Source organism: Calonectris borealis, chromosome 4 (genome assembly GCF_964195595.1).
Source record: "Calonectris borealis chromosome 4, bCalBor7.hap1.2, whole genome shotgun sequence".
NCBI classification, from domain to species: Eukaryota; Metazoa; Chordata; class Aves; order Procellariiformes; family Procellariidae; genus Calonectris; species Calonectris borealis.
In genome coordinates, this window is record NC_134315.1 from 46,082,066 (window position 1) to 46,097,152 (window position 15,087).

General features: G+C 35.5%; 1 protein-coding gene across 1 annotated transcript in view; it reads left to right on the forward strand.

The window, feature by feature from the left end:
- The window catches only part of FSTL5 (follistatin like 5), a 346,821-nt gene that overhangs the window by 88,573 nt on the left and 243,161 nt on the right, over positions 1-15,087 (forward strand). The window lies entirely within an intron of this gene.

The following is a 15,087-nucleotide window of genomic DNA, read 5'->3' on the forward strand; positions in this document are numbered from 1 at the left end:
ACCTCAGACCTTGAAAGTCTGCCAAGTTTAGTCATTAACACTTGGTATGCTTTCTGTGTTAGCTGCAGGAATCAGATGGTACCAACACAAGTTCTTAACACTTTGCTCAATTATTTTGAATATTCTGATTTCCTATCTTTGAAACACATCTACGTTCTGCATAACACTACATATACAATTATTTTCTTCTAGTTGCAATTGTTCCATAAAAGCCTAAGCACAAAGACATAATATTTTTCTGTAAATGGGCACATAAATGTTGAGATTGTGCATGCGACAAATAAAAAGACAGGTTGTGTTGAGTAGAAAGCGCCACTGTATCTGTTAACAGCAATCTTGTTTAATGTCACATCATCAAATAGTTAAAAGGATTGTGTTTGTGTCCAGCCATTAGTGCCTAGCTCACTAATGAAAACCAACATGAATATTTTAAACTTTGTGAATTTTAATCAGGAAAAACACATAAAACATTTAAGACTTTAAAAATTAGTATGAGTCAAAGAATTTCAAATGTAATTCATTTTTAGCTTTATCAAGTATTTTTACCCAGGAAAAACTTTTTGGAAGATTTTTTTTTTCCCCAGAAGTTGTTTTCCCCCTTGTTTTATTTTGGTTTTATATGATGGTTGTTAATGAGATAGTAGTAATGAGAGAAAAGGGAGAACGTTAATTTTACAAGGTCTCAAGCTGTTAACGTTACTGAATGTCTGATTCTTTTTCTTTAAGATCAAAATAGAATCAGCACAGAAAAACAGGACAAGAGAAGGCTATCAAAGGCAGAAAATGCAGCTTCTGCCTCTGGGGAGGTTTCATTTGTACCTAGTTGGTACAGAAACAGAAAACAAGAACATGAACTTATGAGCTTTTATCATACCTGGCAAACTCCTACAGTTGTTGGGGGTTGTTTAGGATAATTCTTTAGGTGAATGAGACATAGCAGTGCTCATAGCAGGTAGAGTTGTCCAGAGCAGACCAAGCAGTCTCTTCCTAGATGATGGTAAGAGATTATTTTCAAGGTGAAGTGAAAAACCAAGCCGGAACAAAATCACTGTAATGTCGATTTCAAGAGTATAAACTACTAATCCGTTCATCAGATTAAAATAAAAACAAACCAAAGCAAAATAAAAACTCTAGGCAAAAAGACCTTATAACAGATCACTTTCTCCTGAACATACCTTTAATCAATAATTGTTTATGTTCAGACATTGGTTAAATGAAAACTACCCTCCTCAACACTGCCTCCTGAGTTGGGCAGTGACTCGTGATGGTGATTTAGAAATTCATATTCTCCATGGCCATGGATGGTCCAAACACCCCAGCATTCATCCGTTCAATCTAAGCTCTCCTTGTAAATGTGATAAAGTGGTATAGACCTAATCTGAAGACTATTTTGCAGTTTATGTAGAATATGAGCACATTCTTTGAGTTTAGATTTTGGGACCACAGATCACCACAAATGTGGAATAGCAGCAAAGTTTGAATCACTTCCTGAGCAGTCCTACCTTAGATATATGTCGTATGGAGCATTAGAATAGATTATTTCTCAAAGAAGAAAGCTTTCCGTTTCTTGTTTTCATGGAAAAATACAAGCTTAGGAAAACTGGATATATTGGGGAAATGTGCCAAAACATTTACTGGGATAGAGGTATTGACTCCAATATCAAGCTTTTGCTCAATAGGGAGAAACTAGTCATTTCACAAAAACTTGCTTACAGCAGTTGAAAATGCAGGAAACCCAGACTCAGAGTAATTATTTGATCAAAGATTTCTGCATCTTACATACTCACCAACAGAGTATTACAGGACTGACAGCTTCAACAGATCAAAATCATGAGATTATTCCCCAAATATAGCTTTTAAAAGACTAAATTTATTTTAGTCACATTTTAATTTCCCAATAGTTCTCTAACAAGATGGATTTGATAAAAATAATTTTTAAACTGTCCTATGTTATATGCATTAACCATGATATTATTATGGAGAATGATACTTATGTTTTCTTTATATTACTGTTCAGCAATTTTACACATTTTCAGAACATAGCTAACACTGTAGGTTATCTAAGTATGTCTGTCAGACTTTACCTGACCACTACCTGTCACATTTTACATCAACAATATTAAAAGAGTTCTGCAAGCACTGCAGATAGAAACTTCTGTAATTTAGAGTTATATTTAAACTGATCAATTTAAACTGATCTAATATGAGTGAGTGAATTCAAGACACGAGGCAAGCACGTTGTTATCCAAGGCATCACTGCCTTGAAAATCTTCAGCGTCTGTTTTACCATAGCATGCAGGTAACAGGTTATGGGAGAGTGTGCCTCCCTCTATCTCTGAAAAAAATCAGTTTCGCTTGACTGTGTTGCAGAATCCATGGAACTTTGATGATTTTTTTTCTTGCTTACTTAATCTGTGGTGCTCCTGTGGTGTTCCTGTCAGTGGAATATTACTGTCAAGATCGTTGTCCACTCCAAAAAGTATTTTCAAGAAGGGAAACATGGGATGGAAAAGCATATAATTCTTGTGGAGGTGAGAAAGAGGGAGGAAGAAATAAGTTGAGTTAAATACTTGCATGTTGCTATAGCATACATACTCAGACAAAATCACTCCACTCCAGTAAAGTTATGTTGAAAAAAATTAGGCCATATATATTTATGAATATTCTTTACACTGGCTATTAAATCCAGGTGGAAAATTAAGAATAACTATAAAGGAAATAAAAATCTTTCTAGGTGATGGGCTTTCCAACTATTTTTCACGAAAGGTATATGTGAGCTCCAGAGAGCTTTACACACAAATACATTATTCATAATTTTGCTGTTTTCTAGAAATTGTAGCACTAACAGAATTCTGTGAAATTCCTTTACGAATACATGTGTAGCAATACTATTAAACTGCCATTTAGCTTTGGTTGGACATTCAAAAAATGGTGCAAATTAAATTCTGTATAAAAGAATGGATAGGTTTAAAGACACAATTAACAGCAAGTTTGTGCTAACCAGCATAACTGGAAGTACACTGACATCCAAATTCTTCAGAAATAGCTATGGCAATTTATAGATTAAACTGCTTTAAAAGAAGTGCATACCCATTCCTATTCCTATTTGTACTTTCCTTGTTTTTTCCTAGACTGTAGTACTGTGCTACTTCATCTGCACACAAGATGAAATTAAGATAGTAAAATGACTTAAAATGTACATAAGCATTATATGAATGTTACCTTACACTGCAGTAATAAAAATAAAATAATACAGTTATAATTCAGTTATGCTTGTGTGTAAGAATAAATGTAGAGTGTAAAGATATAACTGGTTTATGGAAAACTAAGCAAGTTACCTGGGTCATTCCAGTAACTTTAACCAATTAGTCAAGTCACACAGATCTCAGTTAGAATTCCTTGCCAATTTTAAAGCTTGTTGTAAATTGGAAGATCAGCTGGCGGCCCTTAAGCACATAGAAAAAATATTCTGCATTATAATTTCAGTCATTTAAGTAAACTGTTTATCATAAAAACAATTGTAAAAATTTAGTTACAAAGGCATTGCAATTTAAAAAGAGAGTTGCCAAGCATAAACAGGGTTTGTTGACCTGCAATAACTTTCAGTTCAGTATAATACAAAAAAAAATTTAGTGGCCCAAAATACTTATTCCCACAGCAATATTTATTTCTCTAGTTATAAAAAGTAAATTTATGTCTGTGTGTCTCACTTCATAAATTACTTGAAATCACTTAAGAAAGTATGATGTATAGCAAATTATTTAGCTTTATTAATCTGTATGAAAATTAGTCCTCCTTTTGGAAATTATGTACACAATGAATATTATAATTGGATTTTCATTTTCATTCATTTGAAAAGTTTCTGCACTTCAGTAGCTGAAACACTGAAACAATTGACAGTGGCTTGGTAGCTGTGCTGACTGTAGTTTGCAGTTTAACTTTCTGCCATTTTCCAATGGGAAGAAATGCAACAGCTGAACCAGAGGTGTGTCAGTTAGGAATCACTATAAATGTTCTTGTAGACAGTACTCTCTTGAATAGTAGTTTAAAGTGATCTTTATGTTTTGTGTAATTAATTCTGTAACTTGTATTTCTGAAATGCTTAATGATTACCTATTACTATAGCCCTAGATTAATTCACATGTAGCAATGCTAGTGGGTTTTATCCCACTAATATTTCTAATATTACCCAAGAAAAAAATAGTATTTTTGCCATGTATATAAATAAGGGCAATTTGTCACTAGACAGAAGTTATATCAACTAATACAAAAAGCATGACAGTTGGAATATCTGACTGGAATTTTTCTTCCTGTTGAAAGCAAAATGCTTTCTCATTCATAAAGACATATATAGGTTTTCTTATAAGATTGATTTTCCACGATGTAGGAAATAGGACTGTTTGTATTTTTCTTTAGTTTGCTTTTACATATTTATTAGAAGAACCAAAAGAATAAAAACAATTGATTCTATAGTGAACTATTTCTACAAAGAGTACCAGACTTGTAAAATTGAAACTGTCTTACTATGGTTTAGCAGCAAAACTATTCTTTAATTTTTTTTTTAGGAATTATATTTCACAGAAAATATCTTTAGTTTAAGCACAGAAGTAGAAAAATTTTTCAGTAGTCACATTGCTTGACTGAGTCATCTCACTAGTATAAAATACTTTTATATTTATTTGAATGGACGTCTCTGGTTTAACAGGTAATTTTTAATATTTAAGGAGTATAAAGACTAATGTATAGATATAGAAATAATTTTAAATAGACCTTATGTGGACTGTTGCTTTTATAAATTTTTCAAAAAGGATTATTCTCATATCATATATCAAGATGAAGATTTTCGATACTTCACTTTTCTTCTCATGGAGCAATATTCTTTCCTAACAGAGATCTGGAAAAGCATTTTGCCTCTTCATTTTAGTACAGTCTAGCTTTTAGAGTGGTTTTTGATAATTGTAGATATTTTGGGTTAACTCTAACTCCTTCAGAAAAAAACACAACTTTGCTGAATATATGGAGCAGATAGGATCAATCCTGCTCTGAAAAAAGAGGTGTGTACACAGTGCATTTTGCTATGCATCACTTTATAGCTAACTTGAAATGTCAGAATTAAGTAATGAGATGATCATGAGATGATGATTTTCTTTTAACAAGGCCCAGAGGCAAATGGTATTGCTTCACCATGTATATGTCTATTTGTAAAGACTTCTTTTTAAGACTCCTTTTTACTGTCTCTTAAACATTGTTTTCAGATATTGCATACCTTTTGGAATGACATTTACATTTTGTAGGGTTTGTTGGGGGTTTTTTGTTTGTGTTTTTTTTTTTTCTTTCAGAAATCCACACGTGGGTCATTGGTATCAAAATTTGTTAGCTGAGTTAAGTGTCTTTGAGAGCTATACTTGTATATACGAGTACGCAGTGTTTTGCTGCTGTTCTTTCTGAAGGGCTTGTAAAGATCATAGCCCGCCTTAATAACCCTTACACTGTTAAATTTCATGTGTTTATGTTCCACACAGGTAAAAGACATGGAAAATATTAGTCTCTTACTACTTTTGTCAAAGAAATTGAATTAGAAATTCTGTATATAAAAATTATTATCGTATTCTTCTAAATATACTTTTTCCTAAAAAATTCCACTGATTAAGAGTTTAGATTAACTTCCTCCTGCCGCCCCTCACCCCCCTTACCTTGCTGGATTTACTAATGCCTACAAAACTCTCACACTATGTTCCTGTACTGGACCTGTTTGGGATTAAATTAATTTTCTTCATAGCAGCCCACATAGTGCTGTGTTGTAGATTGGTGACCAAGACAGTGTTGGGTTTTAGCTGTTGCTGAACAGTGCTTGCACAGCATCAAGGCCTTTTCTTTTACCCACTCTGTTCCCCTCAAAGCAAGAAGTTGGAAGGGGACACAGCCAGGACAGGTGACCTGAACTGACCAAAGGGATATCCCATACCATATGACGTTGTGCTCAGCAATAACAGCTGGGGGAAAGGAGGAGGAAGGGGGGACATTGGTGGTTAAGGCATGGCCCTGTAATGTGTGCTAGTTTTCAGGAGGTGGCTGGGCATCTGCCTGCCAATGGGAATTAGTGAATGAATTCCTTATTGAATTCCTTCTGAATTCCTGGAGGGTGAGCAAGCGACTGGGTGGGTGCCTACCTGCCACCCAGGGTCAACCCACCACAGTTCCTTAGTTAACAACTTGAAAAAAATGGACAATGTCAAATTTACTAGGAGCAAATGTTTCTAATCAGAAAAACCAAAAATGCTTGATATTCCTTGTAGCTTTCCTTGAACAGTAATGATGCTGCACTTTAACCATATGGTTTAAATGCTGCTCAATGTCTATGCTACTTTTTCTAGTAGAGGAAGGTAGCAGAAAGCCTTCACAGCTCTTTTCTGTAGTGGGGGCTTTGAAGTAAAAAAACCCAACAAAACAGTGTTGTTTCAATGTCTAACACAGGAATTGTATAATATCTGGATTATGGTATGCTAGTTTGTACATGGATAATTGAATGACCTTTTTAGTGCCAGCTACTTGATCAGGGGATAAGTTAAATTTTCTGTTTATAGTGTTGTTTCATATAGGAGCATATTTAATCCTAGGGAAAGCCACATATACCTATGGAGGAAACAACAGTCTTTTACTATACTATTAACTCAAAACTGACAAATCTGTTCTTGTGAAAAGTTACCATAGAGGAACAGTTAATATTATTGTGTGATACAGTAGTTACTACCTTGGTTCTTGAGACCAAATCCTAACAGCCTTTCTAATTTTTACCTAAAAGGGAAATTTCCATCAATAATTTAGCTGAGAGTTTTGCTTATTTTGATCATTGATGCTAAAACTAACCAGTCTGTTTTTTAAATAACAAGTGAGCAATACTCAGGTTGTTTTGTCTGACTGAGAACTAAGCTAGCCCTTTGTGATTTTCAGCAAGCTATATTTCAAATAAGCATTAAAATGTGTGAAAGGTTGTTCAAACTATGACCTTTTCAAAACTGCTGTCACTGTGATGCACATTTCCTGGTCTTGGTGACATTGGGTAACACATTTGGCAGAACAGAGGATTGCCTGCTGCGCTGCAATTGAAAAGCAATCAACCATTTGAATAAAGGTCCATGTATCTGCGATGAGGCAAACGTGTCATTTCCCACTTTGTTATAGAGGATACACTGTTTGCCACTGGTTTGATGTTAAATGAATAATAAACAGTTTTCAAAAGGCAAAGACAACATGTGAGAAAGAAAAACACAGTAAATGCTAGGTACAACTAAGGATTTAATTGAAAGTAATGAATTGCTGGCTTGAAACTGCTCGAAGGACATCTGTCTATATTTACACGTAGACCCAGCAGTGCTCTTATTCCAAATCTGTTCAGCTGTTTGTTTCAGACCAGTGTCTGTTTTCCATTCTACTGTATAAAGCAAGTAGTGTGTCTCAAGCCCACAGTTTTACCAATTTAATGGTCACTGGTCAAATGTAAGGAGGATGATCAATGTGGGGGTTTTTTACAAGGCTTAGCATAGTGCCAGAAGATTGCCTCCTAGGAGTGAAAGAGACTTCTTGGTTCCCACGAGCACGTGAACAGTCCTAGCCAGGACAGTAATTTCACCTGAGGAAACCCGCAGACCCCTGGGCCATGAGGTTGCACACAAGACCCCTGGGCACAGGGCCGGAGCATTGCCCCACAGCACTCCGGTGGCGAAATTTATTTTGGCGCAGGCAGAAGTCCGAGCAGGGTGCTGCTCCGGAGGCAAGGCTAGGCAGTGGAGTTGTCACGTCATTTTTTATGCTCCGATATCAAAGCAGATGCTTAATAGGCCTGCGAGTGAACGAGGACGTTTATAGAGGCAGGAATCCACAGAAAGTCGTCTTGATCGTAGGAAGAGAGGGCTGGGCAGCTGCCGAGCCTCCTGGTGCGGAGGGGGGAACTGCCGGGGTGGGGACCCCGGGGCAGCGGGCCTGGGGGCTGCACCTGGGCACCGGGAGAGGAGAAAGCCCGTAAAGGGTCAGCTGACAGGAAGGGGGAGGAGCAGGTAGAGGCTCTGGAAGGTGAGAAAAGTTTCTGCCTAATAAGCTGAAGGTGTTTTTTATGTAGTTGTGGTTGTGTTTTCATTTCTTCTTTTTCCTATCTGGTGTTTTGGTCCCTGTCTTCAATTTGATTCAAGCTGAGGAGGTATGATTTGATTTTTTCCTTTTCTGAGGAAGCTAAATTCTGTGAAGTTTGCTCCAGATAGCTGCAGAGTGATGGTAAGAAAAAGGGGTTCACATGGGCAAAGTTGCTAAACTGACTGTTTCTGACCAACAGATACACTCTTCTGGGAGGTTTCAATATTTCAGGTTAATAGCTGATATAGGATATGCAACACTTAAAAATTGTTTTGGTATTACAGGGTTTTCCTTCTTTTGCTCACTGTAGTTTTGCATATTTATTCCTTTAGAAGTGTGGCACTTTCTCCTATTTTGTTCCTAATTTACCTTTGCAGGAAAATAAGAAAGTAATTTTATTTGAATACACAAGACAAGCATTCTTCTAAGTGTATTTAGCCTGACTTTTAAGGTAAAAACCTTAAGGTAAACTTCTAAGGTAAAAAAAAACCCCATGCATGTGCAGCCATAATGTCTGTGTTTATTTCTGTTCCTCCTCACTGGTAAATGTTGAGCACACCAGAAGATTTCAATCAAGTTCTAAGTAGGTGCAAGTCCTTACAGTACTTCTAGTCCCCCTACAAAGGGGGTCTTTTTCTGTGTGTAAGTTTGGGGGGGGAGGGTCAGGCAGGGAAGAATAGAGGAGAGGATTGAGGCAAAATTGATTACGGGCAAAGTAAGCTGTTGTATAAAGTGCTGCAGCTTACTTGGTTGATGCTGAAAGAAAACCACGGCACAGCAAACTAATGATCAGGCATGTGTATGATTGACTGTCACCCCTACAGGTGGGAGCGGGGCTCAGGGCTGTGAGCTGAAAGTGGCTGTCGCTGAGGGCGGTGGACTACAGTTGGAGCTGCAGGTCCTTATCCTGCCCCGTCACGGGTGTGGTGCTTGCATATGTGTTTTGGTTTTTTCCCACCCTCCCATCTTTGAACCACTAGCGTTGCTGATACGAACTTCTGTTTTGCCTCTGTCCCTGAGAAACTTTGAAGAGATCCAAATTGTTGCTTTCAATGACAGCTAGGGCTAGCAGAGTTATGGAAAAGTATGCAACAAGGAATTGCTGGACAGAGCTATTAAGAGGAGCTCTTTCTAGTATGGAAACGGGAATAGCTCACTCTTGTTCTATTTTCTTCAAAGCAGGTTTGCACCTCTGCTCTTGAAAGCCTCCTGGGGGGAAGAACAATATTTCTACACCTGAATTTTTTAAGGTCTTGCTGTACAACTGTTTTACACTTCTAAATCATTAGAAAATATTGATTTAAGTAAACTTTGCACTGTTTTATCTCTCTGCAATTATTATCTTAAACTCCATATTTTTAATCCTACTTTGTGGTTTAAAACTGTCCCTCACATTTTATCCACTGATTTTTACTTTTTTTTTTTTAAACTGAATATGTGCAGGCATTTTCTTGTGGTTAATTAGAGTGATGTAGCACATTCTTGTGCCTATATATTGGTCATCTTTCAAAATTCTTTCAGCTCCTGTCTCATTACCTTAACATTACAAGGTTATGCCTTAACAGTACAAGGCAGCAGAGTTCCTCAGACTTGTTCATCTATAATTCCATGTGCTGTTGAACACCATCTCAGAAAAATTCTTCACATGATCAGCCTTTTGTGAATAATCTTCCACCTGTATGAATGGGGATCTATTCCAAGTGGCATTTCTCTATTTTGTTCGTAATCATTGTATTCAAACTCTATGACTGTGTTTGAATTGCTACTGTAATGATTTTCCTTGTGGTGAAGGATCATAATTTTAAGATTTTTGTCTTCCACGAATTTTTTTCTTCATACCTGTGATGTGACAAATCTTACTCCTTTCTCCTCTACCAAATTTAATTAGACAAAAAAGTGGTTCTTTGTTTCTGTTAAGAGGAATGAGCTTTGGACTTGACTACTGTACCTTGGGCTTTTTATTCTCAACTTTGTTATTCTGCAGTCAGGAAAAATGCTTTTATTTAAGTAGTCTTTCTCAGCTATTTCTTGCCATAGTTCCTTCTTCCTCTTGTGTCATTGTTCTGCCTCCACTACTGCATGTAGACAAAGAACTTCAGAATGTATTGGACAGTTAATAGTTTTTTTTCTCCCTGTGCTTAAACTTAATCTTCTAAAAAAATTGGGGCGGGGAATTAAATGTGAAGAAAAGAGAAAGGACTTTTAAGTGGAAAGACAAGAGACCTCTGAGCTTAATCTTACTTTGAAAAGAATGTGAGATTGGATTATTTTTAAGACTGAGTCTTTAAAAGTTAGGGTTTCAATGGTGATTTTTGGAGCACTGGGGGTATATTTCCTTCTACTTTTATGAGCTTCATGTTGTAGTTAATGGTATGAAAGACTATTTAAAATTGACGATGCTCTGTAATCGTTAAAAGTCAGTCAGTCACAGAAAAAGAAAAGGGAATAAACATGGAGCATGAATTTATATTTTTGTCACTTTATGAATTTGTAAGAAATACTTATATGTCTGTATATAATTTATAGAAGACACACATTAAAATTACTTTGCATGCAAATCCATGAACATGATCACATGAGATTTCTCTCCACACCACCACCTTGCCCTAGATGACCATATTCCAGAGGTCCTGTCTCTCCAGAAAAATGTATGAAATACAAATTCCTAGTAGTGTGTCCAAAAGCTTGGCTAAGCTGGTTAGCGTTTGGAATGCAGATAATTTAGTAGTCAGTTGTTAAAACTGTATTGACTGTTACAATATAGGCTCACACAACAAACAATCAACCAAAGATGCTATAGTTTGAAATCAAGGCATGTGCTATGGTAAGGCACTTTAATACCATATTTAGAGAATACATTGGTAAGGAGAGTTCAAAATCCTATACCTCTTTTGTTTATTAAGATATGTGCTATTAGTTATGTGGGGGAACTTTATTACCATAAGCATTATATTGACAAATTATGAATAATTTTCATTTACTCTCAAATAATCCACTCTCTTCTTTAAGTTTTGTCCCCTGCCCAAAATATTCATGACCAAAATAAAAAATGCTAAATTACTGAAGAAGTTCATATAACAAGAGTGCTGGATAATGAGTAATGCAGAGTTAGTGTCACGTTCAGTCAGTGTAATTACAAGCTGTTCTTGCTAGTGATACCAAAATTTTTCGAAGAACTGCTGTTAAAATACTACTGCTTTAAAAAAAAAAAAAAAAAAAAGAAAAAAGTCTAGTTTTTTAATATTTATGAGCAGATACGGTTCATGCTGAGGTCATGCTCAGTGTTAATGGCTTACCAGTGTTAATGGTAGGTGGTGATCCATCTTCTTTTCCTCTTTTTTTTTTTTCTTTCTTTCTTCTCCCTATGGCTCTCCCTGAAATATTTCTGCTTCATATGAAACTTAAGGCTACACTGAACACTTACCAACATTAGGATTACAGTGTTGGTTGGGCCTTTCATAGATAGTATATTGAACAAAAATACAGCTGTAGAGTTGGAATTGTCATTTACAGCATTCTTTTAAATAAAAGAGGGTGGGGGATGGGGACACGGGACAGAAATCAGCATCAGTTATTTGTACACAAGATATTGATATATTGTCTCCAAAAATAGCTGCCACTTTTTTTAGATGACACCTAGATAATGCTGCAAGTTATGATAGAAGCCATGAATGCAAATTATGTTTTTAGGGAATTAAAAAAAGAAGTCGTCTCAGTTTGTGAGAGAGGGCTCAACATACAGAAAGCCTTTGTGTTCCAGCCTAGGGCCAACTGGAGAAAATGGTCATTCACCCTGTCGTGAATTTCCAAAGTTTCCATGTGCAATATTTCTCTAATCTGATTAGTTAAAAGAGAAAGTTCATATTCCCATAAGCCTTTTGCGTGCTAAAACATCCACTTAATTCCTGAGTGTTAATGATGCAATTATGACCTAAAACTTGTTCAGCTCTGGCCTTTAGCTAGGAAACATGTATGAGGAATCCTAAGTGACAACTTGAAATTGTATTTTTTACAATTTTTCTTAAAAGAAGAGCCAAAGCAATTTAGCTTTCTCAATTTTTTTTTTAAATAAAACCTTTTTGTTTTGTTTGTTCTTTCATTTTATGTCTGTTTAGAGTTAAAGTTTCAAGAGAATCTGAAAAACCTATGTGACTGCTCTGGCTGTCTTAGGCATAATACATTTTTAATGATATTTTTTAAGTGTGAGGTTTTTTTAACTTAAGGCTATGATAATTTAAATGTTTCCTGACTTACTTTCAAATTGAACAAAGTAGTTTTGTTTTCCATAGTGCTATAGACCCTCTCAGAATGCATAGGTATTACACTTTTTTGGCTGAAAATTCAGAATATGCTAACATAGCTAATATGGGTACACGCTTTTCTATTGATGTTTTGTGGCACTTGACAAATGCAGACTTACCTATCATCACATAAGAAATACCAATTAAATTGCTGGAAAAAGATTAGCATTCATGGGTAGATTATTTGTCATCTTACTTGTTCTTAGTCTCTTAATTTTAAATATGCTAGGCTGGTTATATTCTCTACTGAATTACTTCCAAATTACTGAATTATGTCCAAATATAGGAACCCAAGTTCATATTGGACTAGTTTACTTTCTAAATCTAAAGGTTTAGATAGAAGAACAGCCTTCAGAAAAACTTGGTGTGTTTTTTTTTTTAATAACTTGGAGGGGAGGTGGTGGTCTTATGAATTGGTGCTGCATCCTAAGCAATTTAACTGGTGTTAAAAAAAAGAAAAAAAAAAAAATTAAAAAAAAACTTCCATTATCACTCTATCAAAAGTATACCTCCATTAATAATAATTCCAAGTAGGCAAAGTAATAGTGGCGATTTCCTGAGAGTCACTGGAATAGTCAGGCATTTCATGAATGGGCTGCAAGTCACAGCCCACATGGGTTTAAAAGATGGTTTCTTGTTTTATAATGACAAGATTCCTGTAGCTTTGTACCTAAACAGGAGCTTCATTCCAAGATGAAAATTATTGCTTTCTAAAGGAATCACCTTTTTTTGAAACATAAATTAAAATGGAGGATTTGCCAAATATAGTGATTCTTACAAGTTGGGCTGGAACAGTTGGTTTTGTTTGAGGGCTAGTTTATACACTGAGTTTTCATTCCTCCTACCATGGTACAGACAGGAAGACAGCTGCAACTTGATGAAAAGCATACCCTGCAATACCTCTACCAGTCAGGACAAACACTCAGGTCTCTCTAACCAAACACAGTAGACCAGACCAATAATGAAGCTGTGCTTTACGTGCCTTTATCAACTAAACCTTGTTATGATTACAGAAGTTCTTTGTATATCAGATTTTTATCTCTGTATTTTTAAAGACTTATTTGGCAGTGAGCTAAGACTTGAAGGTTATGCATTTGTGTAAACAAAAAGGTTACTGACATTGTTGTATGATCATATTTGGTCAAACGTTTTGCATTTTTTTTTCTCTGACAACAAAATGCTAGTGCTTTTTATCCATAGCTAGTAAGCACCCCTTACTAAGGCTGTTAAAAACACCTGGTATCTCCTTTGTTTCACTGGCTTATTCCTCTGTGAATCAGAAATCTGGTTGTCCCAACATTTCATGAATAATTCCCAAGAAATATAAAGAGGAAACATAAGTATCTATGGAGAAACTTCTCTCAGTAGTACTTAACAAATAGTTCTTTGCAGTTGGTTGTTTATTATTCAGTTGCAGCACTTAGGTCTTTATCACTTACTCAGGTGAAAGAAAAAAATCCAAGATGACTGCATAAGCCCTGCACCTTTTGCTAATTTGATTTAATTCTCCACAATAAAGTTAGTATTTTGACTTAACTGATGAAAATCAAATCCATGCCATTACATATAACCTTCTTTTGTGTTGGTAGTCTTAAAATTCCTAGATTTCTGTGTCACTAGCTTATTTTAAAAAATTTTTACTTATGTCTAAACCCATTCATTTTTGTCTCACAGCAGCTATTTAATATTTATTGGTTTGTTTACATTTTCAGAATTGGGTGCACTTTTAGTTCAAATTTATATCAATGTTATTCTTGTGAACATTTTGTCGCCTCATTTGAAATTGCATGGATTTTATTTCTTTATTTGCTATGAGTGATCTGGTGACCGCTAGTTGGTGGACTTTTTAAGAATAAACATTTAAACTGTTTTTTTCTTAAATATGTACTATAAAACACTTGAAACATTGCATAGCTGCTCCTTTTCATAAAATACATTAGAAGATCTGCAAGTTCCTAAATTAAAAATATCACAGAACAGTGCTTGTTAAACATGCTGAAAGCATTAAAAATAGCTGAACTTAAGGAAAAGACTATGTCTGAAGAAAGAATCCTGCCTTTATTGAGGTCAATGGGAATTATACTATCGACTTCAATAGAAGGAGTTGCGTATGCAATGATGGTGTGCAAATATATGTATTGTTTTGGAATAGTTAATGGTGTAAAATGAAGACATTTATAAAACATTTCATAACAAAGTAATATAGTTTTTCATTAGGGCAAAAAGCTTGCTTGTTTATTGATGTACATGATTGGTATATGCTGACATATACCAATATTATAATTATCAATATATATTATGCAAATTATTCTCCCTCATCTGAAAGTAGCTGTTTTGCATTCAGGCATCAGATTCAATTATAGAACTAAAATGAAGTCCCAAGTGAAGTCTTAAATCGGTTTCTACTTTCACAGCAATATACAGCACTGTGCATTGCTGAGTCACCACACAGCTCTCAATAATTCAGAGCAGTTGTCAGATTAAGATCTTTATCTTCCGATTTAGGAAGCAGAAATAATAATGATTTATGGACTTTGGGCTCAAACTGCAACAGTTCTATCACTTCAAAGAAGTCCTGTAATTCTGTAATGTGTGTACATGACCTGTGCTGTAAAGTACTCTCGAACATTGCAAGACTTTATCTGAGGTTAGCAATAGC